Source organism: Galeopterus variegatus, unplaced genomic scaffold (genome assembly GCF_000696425.1).
Source record: "Galeopterus variegatus unplaced genomic scaffold, G_variegatus-3.0.2 Scaffold2242, whole genome shotgun sequence".
In the NCBI taxonomy this organism is placed as follows: Eukaryota; Metazoa; Chordata; class Mammalia; order Dermoptera; family Cynocephalidae; genus Galeopterus; species Galeopterus variegatus.
Window position 1 is genome coordinate 139,507 of NW_007728353.1, and position 7,669 is coordinate 147,175.

General features: G+C 48.7%; 1 long non-coding RNA gene across 1 annotated transcript; it reads left to right on the forward strand.

The window, feature by feature from the left end:
• Positions 1-406: 406 nt before the first annotated feature.
• On the forward strand, positions 407-2,107 carry LOC103597228. The gene is made up of 2 exons (XR_551092.1): positions 407-824; positions 1,669-2,107. It is a non-coding gene; the product is annotated as an uncharacterized LOC103597228 (long non-coding RNA).
• Positions 2,108-7,669: the final 5,562 nt, after the last annotated feature.

Here is a 7,669-nt window from a genome sequence, read left to right on the forward strand (position 1 = left end):
TACGGTTAAAACAAAAACAAAGATAATTTCAAGGGCAAATTAACACACCTTCCCCATTCTAATGGCAAACAGGAGGAGCACCACCAGAAGTGTCCCCAGGGTGTGTGTGGGGGGTGGGGAGGGATCCTGGTGGGATCCTGCACCTGTTACTAGCATTTGAACCCAGAGGAAGCTCTCCCTGGAGTCAGTGGATCACCTCTCCCAGAGCAAGGCCAGCAGGATGTTGAGGAGTCAGGTCCTGAACATTCCCTACCTACGTTCCAAGCAAATAGTGAGGAGACTGACCACGTGTAGAGCACCTACACGAACAAGGTATTTTATGTGCATGTTCTCATTTAATCCTCATAACCTTGTGAGCTAGGCTTTATTATTCTATTTCGATTTTGTAGATGGAGAAACTAAGTCTCACCAGCATATAAGCAACAGACTCAGGCTTTGAACTCATGCATCTGGTTGCAGATTCCCCAGATCATCTCCAAGCAAGTGTCCAGAGGGAAGGGAACTGGGCTGGCCCCGTCTTTTTCTTCAGGCACAGCAAGCTCCAGGTTTAGCCCTCCCGGATGATAATGCTACATTTTGCAATGCTACATTTCCCGCCCAGCCAGCTCTGGACTTCTCTGCAGTCGGTCCAACTCTGGTTTCCTGCCTACAGGAGGTCTTCTCTGACTTCCGACAGTAGGTGACCCTTCTGACTCACAGTTCCACTGCTGGGAAGTGTCGCCAGAGCCTCTGCCCACCCCCTCAGCATCCCTTCAGGCCAACGGTGATGAGCCAAGGGAATCAAGCAGGGAGAAACATGGGCTGCAAATTCAGGCTTCCTAGAGGTCAGTGACTCAGGACTTCAGCCGCTCCAGCCAACTCAGTAGATCCCTCCTGGGCCACCAGGGAGCAGCAGGGCAGCCCAATGTCTAGATCCTGACTCCTGGGCTCTGCTGCGCACAGGTGAAGGGGTATCTGGACAGAGGCCAGACAGGGATCCAAGGTAGAACAGAGGCTTAAACCACAGCTTGGGGAGATTTGGGTTAGAAGGTCAGAGGAAGCCTTTTCATTCTCTGTCCAGCTTCAACACAGTCACCGCTTCCTCTCTATGGTTTGTTCCCCCTCTCGCCATCCCCCTCTCTCCCACCCCCTCTATGTCCTCCCAGCTGCTCTTCTTTCCCTCCCTCCTTCCCAAACCGTGAAGTTTCTCAAGATCAGCTTTCTATATGCATATCTTACCCCACCCCCAATGCGTTCCTCTTTGCCTGATAGAACAGGCAAACACACACACACACGCACAACCCTGAGTTGGCCCTGAGCCCCCTAATTGGACTGGGGTTAGCCCCAGCTCTTCTCCTGAGCTGAGTCCCTTCCCCCAGGCATCGCGGGGCCTCTATCATTTCTTCTGACAGGAGCTGTGGGCGTCTGGGCAGATGGGAACCTGGGGGAGGTGTGGGGGGGCCCTCTCGGAGGCAGGAAGCTCCCACTCTACTGTAGTTAACATACTTCAGCAGCCACTTGGGGCAGCCATCTGGCCCAGATCTCTCAGGCACTGCTTTCAACAGCAACCCTACAAGAACAAATCAAAATACCTAAGAGATACCTGTAGGCTGTAGAAATGTCTCCAAAGGTGACCTGAGCTTGAGTCTTATTCCTTTTTTATCTTCCTCTTATTCCTTTTTATCACAGGCATTGGCATTTGCAAAGACTATCTGAACATTGACCTAAAGTTCTGGGGGTGGAAGATACAAAGTTCTGGACCTCCAGTGCTAACCCCCAGCACCACCCCAGCAGCTGTGCTTGGTTCCGTGGGAGAAGAGGCATTATTAACCCATCCTGCTGGCGGATGGCCCAGCCACACTCTCTAATGCTGGCTTGGAGACAGAGCCCAGTTCCACCCACCAACGGGAGCTCAGAATCCCAGAGAGGGTCCACTGGGTTACAGACTCAGGAGATCTAAGCTCAGGCATGAGCTCAGCCTGACTTCCTCTGTTATAGGAGAAGACAGACTTAGCCATGGAGGAAACGAGAGTTTGTTATAAATAGCAAAGAAGGGAGAGAATTGCTGTGGATTACAAACACCCCATCGGTCTTAATAAATAAAACTATTTTCAGTTTCGAATGATAATGAGGGTTTAATTAATGCTCTGTATAACCTCAAACATGGGATCTTTATCCACCCTTCTTCTTTGCAGTGCTTTCCAACAAAAAGGCAGGAGGTGTGAGCAAGTCTCAATGTTACTGAATCCTAGACTTGGGAAGAACCCTATGATCGTCTAGTCCAGTCCCTGAGACCCAGAGAGGTAAAGGGACCTGTCCAAAGTTGCATAGTAAGGAACGGGCTGAGCAGTGACTAAAAGCATGGTCCCTATTCTCCCATAACAGGGCAGTTTCTGCATAGCACAATAGGCTAAACATTTGAGATTGGGCTGTAGGTGAGTTTACAGTCTGGATGAAAGTTAGATCTGACGGGGCTGGTCAGTTCAGGTGGTTAGAGAATGGTCCTGATAACACCAAGGTTCAGGGTTTGGTCCCTATACCAGCTAGCTGCCCTTTCTCCCCCCTGAAAAAAGGGGGGATAAGTTAGGTCTGAATGAAACCTAACTTCTGAGGTTAGGTTAGGTGTTCTTCTGAGTCACAGAGATCTGGGTTCAAATCCCAGCCCTGCCACTTACTAGCTCTGCAAGCCTGGGCCTGTTATGTACCCCTCTACGCATGAGCTCCCACATCTCAAAATGAGGGTTATCACACTCACCTCATCACAGAGGAATTGTGAGGTGGAAATGAGGTAACCTGGGCCAAGTATCCTGCACAGTGCTCAGCACAAAGTAGATGTTAATTTCCTTTGCATTTCTCTTGGATTCTCTATCCCTTCTTCAATGGGCTTCTATCCTCTGCTTGGACAGAAGGGTGGATTATGATAAAGAAGACCCAGGAGGGATAGGAGGTTTCAGAGAAGGATGAATGAGGCTGGGGGAAAGGGAGATATGGTAATGAGGTTTGCCTGGCCCAAGCAGTCAGTGTCAGATCCAGCGGGTGGGAGAAGGCAGATTTTGTAGAAAGTTATCCATCTTCTGCTGACCAATCAGAGGGGGCCTGCAGAACCAGGGCAAGTGTTTGCAGTTGCAGGAGGGAGCCTTGGCATGCTGGAGATCTGTTGTACACACATACCCCTGGCCTCAGCTTTACCGGGCTTACCTAGAAGGGGATCTAAATTTTATTGTATTCACCCCATGTGCCACACTGTGCCAAGAGTGTTACAGAAGTTTTCTCATTGAATTTTCACAACAATCTATGAGGTAAATACTTTATCATCCCATTTTGCAGAAGAGGAATCAGGCTCAAATTTCACCTTGCTAGTGTAGTAGTCATCAGTGCTGTTTAGCAGTTATTTCTGGCTCTCTGCCTTCTGGCACACGATAGAGCTGCATGTCCTCACTCTTTGATGTTAGCTGTGGCCAGGCGACTTACTTTAACCAATGCAATGTGGCAGAACTGAGATGTGTTACCTCTGGGTGGAAGCTTTAAGAGCCACTGACACCCTTACACCTCTGCTGTTCATAGCTTGTAAATGAAAAATAAACTTTTATTGTGTTAATCCACTGAACTTATGGCGGGTGGAAGCTTTAAGAGCCACTGGCACCCTTACACCTATGCTGTTCATAGCTTGTAAATGAAAAATAAACTTTTATTGTGTTAATCCACTGAACTTATGGGTTGTATGTGCCCATGGAATAGTCTAGCCTACTCTGATACAGCTAGTAGGGGGCAGAAACAGAATTTGAAGCCCTGATCTGTAACGATGCCTGTGTATATGTAAATTTTGGTTTTTGTCCATGGTTGCTGGCTTGTTCTAACTTTTCCCCACCTTTCTGTCTTGGAGCTGACCATAAAGAAATTCTCTGACCTACTCTGTATGGGTGTAGGTCATAAGATCCCCATTCCAGAAGGGGTCCCACCACATTCCCGAAGGAAGGAATGCTGCAGAGAGGCCAAGAAGAATCTGAACCAATGGGCCTTGCTGGGCTTCCCTGCTCACTCTGCTAGTGTCACATTTCTACACGGCTGTCCATGCTTCAGTCATGCCTATGTCATGAAACCTCCATAAAAATGAAGCCTCCAAGAGCACAGGGTTGGGGGAGCTTCCAGAGAGCTGAACACATGCAGGTTCCTGAGGGTGGTGCGCCCGGGGAGGGCATGGAAGCTCCGCACCCTTCTCCCATACCTCACCCTATGCATGTCTCTATTTGTATCCTTTGTAATATCCTTTATAATAAACTGGTAAACCTAAGTAAGTGTTTCCCTGAGTTTGGTGCATCGAACCTGAGGAGGGGGTTGTGGGGACTCCAATTTGTAGCCAGTTGGTCAGAAGCACAGGTAAACTAACCTGGGGCTTGTGATTGTTATCAGAAGTGGGAGGCAATTTTGGTGACTAAGCCCTCGATCCATGGAATCTGACACCACCCTCAGGTAGATGGTGTTGGGATTGCCTTGAATCGGAGGACATCCAGCTGGTGTCCACCACAGAATTGATTGCTTCCTTGCTGGTGGGGAGAAATCCCCACATCTTTGGTCTTCTGTGTTGATTGTTGTGGTGTGAGAGAATAGAAAAACAGTTTGTGGGTTACCCCCCCCTTTTGGTGCCAAAGGGCCCAAGTGCTTCCAGGACTCTACCTGCCTACCTGAGACACACAGAAGCCCCTTTTGGGTTCTGATCTCATGGGCTAGTTGGAGCCCTGTAGGGCAGGTGGCAGAGGGCAAGGGGCCTCTCTACCACCCCCGCCCCCCAATCTCTTTCCCTCATGATTTAACTAAGATTTTGCCAAGTTTCCAAGTTGCTGAGTCCTGGGGACTTGTATTAACCCTTTAGGAGCTCTGAGTCTCCTGGTCAGCTGTGCTAAGCTGCACCTTAGGGGTCTTCAGAAGCCACCCTGAGTAGTAACTGGAAAACTCCAAGGGCCTTTCTCTGCCACTGCCTGTCAACTGACTGGGAAATAGTCACCGCATTGGGTATCAGGACACAACTGCATTAACCCCCAGTTCAAAGACTGACCCTATTCAAGTCACTCTTTCCTTTGCGACTCAGTTACTCCCCTGTGAATGGAGCCACTACAAAGAGTTAGGGTAACTGCTCAGAGATCCCAGAGGAAGGCCATTCTGCGTTGTTTCGATCTCCTCAGAGGCATATGCAAGATAATAACAGCTACCATTTCTGAACACTGTGCCGGGCACTGTGCTAAATGCTTCAGACCCATACTATAATGTAATGCTTGCAGCCACCGTAGGAGGTAGGAACAACTATCACCCCCATAAAACAAACCAGGGCACCCAGAGTTGTGCAAGATCACACTGCAAATGGTGGAGCAGGGTTCAAACTGAAGCCAGCTGATGGCTGGTTTCATTGCATGTTGAATTACAATGCAGGAAAAGAATGGATCTGGCCTTGGCAGCTGCTCAGCTGGGAAAGTGAGAGGAGCATCTTAAGAAGTCATCTGCTTTGCGTGTCCACATAAAGACATGTACATGAATGTTCACAGCAGCTTTGTCACAGACCCAAACCAGAAACAGCCCAAATGTCCATCCACAGGGGAATGGACAAAGAAACTGTGGTATATCGTACAATGGAATACTATTCAGCAAAAAAAGGAGTGAACATAATGCAACACCGATGAATCTCAAAATTAATTATGTTCAGTAAAAGAAGTCAGACCGAAAAGAGCACATACTGTATAATTCCACTCATATAAATATTCTACAACATGTAAAGTAAGCTATAGTGTCAGAAAGCAGATCAGAGGTTGCCTGGCAAGGGGAGGGAGGCAGGGGCAGAGGGTGGACTTGGGAGGGGCAGGAGGGATTACCAAGGGGCACCAGGAGAGTTTTGGGGGTGATGGATATGTTTATCATTTTGATGGTAGTGGTGGTTCCATAGGTGTATGTATTTGTCAAAACTAATCAAATTGTATACTTTAAATATGTGCAGTTTATGTGCAGGGGCTTAGAGTTGTTAGTGCCAGTGTAGCTCACTGAAGCGGCTTTTTTAAAAAAAAATAAAGTAACTTGCTGTAACTTCTTTGCTCAAATGGAGGTGCAGAGTGGTTGGTGACTTATCCTGGGTCATGGGGACTGTTAACTGGAGTCCTGACCACCGGAAGGGCTCTCTCCCCTGTGCCACATGGTCTGTCAGCTCATTGAGGGTCCCCCTCCCACAAGGGGGACAATGGCAGGGAAGTAGAGAAGCACAGAGAAGGAAAGGTGGCACGAAACAGGAGAGGGGGCACTAAAGAGGAGCAGGCAGGAGGCCAGGCTTGGAAAGCCAGGGGACAGAGGGAAACAAAGACATGGAGCCACAGGCCTGGGGACAAGGGAAGAGGAGGGAAGGGGGGTTGGTGATGAGTGGGCCTCCCAGCTAGGGCCCCAGAGGAGCCATCCCCCTCCCCCGTCAGATACCACCTTGTAAGCCCCTTCCCTCTGATTAAGTTAACAAATACCACCCTCCCCCTGACCTGGGAGATAGTGATTTTCGGTTCCCAAGGGTACATCATTTCCTTGGGTTTTAATAGACATTTGCCTCACCCAGATCCTGCAGAGCAAACTGCCAGCAAATGAGCATTTAACACTTTAAAAAATAGGGGGTGTATTAGTCCATTTCTGTTGCTTATAGCAAAATATATGGAACTGGGTGATTTATAAAGAAAACAAAACTTATTGCTTACAGTTTTGGAGGCTGGGAAGTCCAAAGTCCAGGGAACACATCTGGTGAGGGTCTTGGTGGTGGTGACAGTGACCCAAGAGTCTCACATGGCAGAAAATGGCAGAGCAGAGAGAGACTAACCTCTCGTGTGCTCTCCTTTTAAAGCCCTCAGAACCATGCCTATGACCACCATTATTAATCCATTCACTACTGCATGGTCCTACAATCTAATCACCTCTTCAAGGCCCCACCTTTCAGTTATCATGATAGGATTTCCACCCTTACAGTGGGAATTAAGTTTGGGAGGGACATTTAACCCAAGGCAGGGAGAGAGGGGTTTGGAGACAGCTTGTTGGGAGGAAGATCACACAAGGTTAACCTCTAAAGTGCCAGCTTTCCACAAATGCAACCAGACTGGGAATTTTAAGGGCTGGTAATGAATGCCAGCCCCAGGCAGCGTGTGTGCTGGGTCTCACACAGTGGTTTAGTAGCATTTCAAAGGCCCTTTTGACCCAGACAGTGTATTGGCTTGAGGTGAAATAACTCTTGAAACATTAGTCTGTGTCCTCTCCCCAACACCCATATTTCCTGACATTTGTCCGAGGAGACAGAGGAGACACTTTGCCTTGAGGAATTAGGGAATTAGGATAGATCTAGTGAGGATGCAAAGAAGGATGAAAGAACTTTTCCCCCTCTTTAACTTCCAAACTAATTTGGAGGATCCAAATGGAAGGCCAGGACTGGGTGGAGCAAACAGTTTAAGTCATAACCAAAACTAGAAAGAACCCAGCGGAAGAGACCCATCATCATCTGTCTCCCATATCCTTCCTTCTCCCAGACTGATGAGGGTCCCCTGGACTGGCAGAGGAGAGAGAAGAGATGGGGGGCCCAGGCCTTCGAGGAGTCAAGCCCCAAGACACGAGGACCAGACTTGGGGTGCTCTGGAAAGAGGAGGGAGGTCTTGCTGCAGAGGCAGTCAACCTCTGCTGGTGGCTG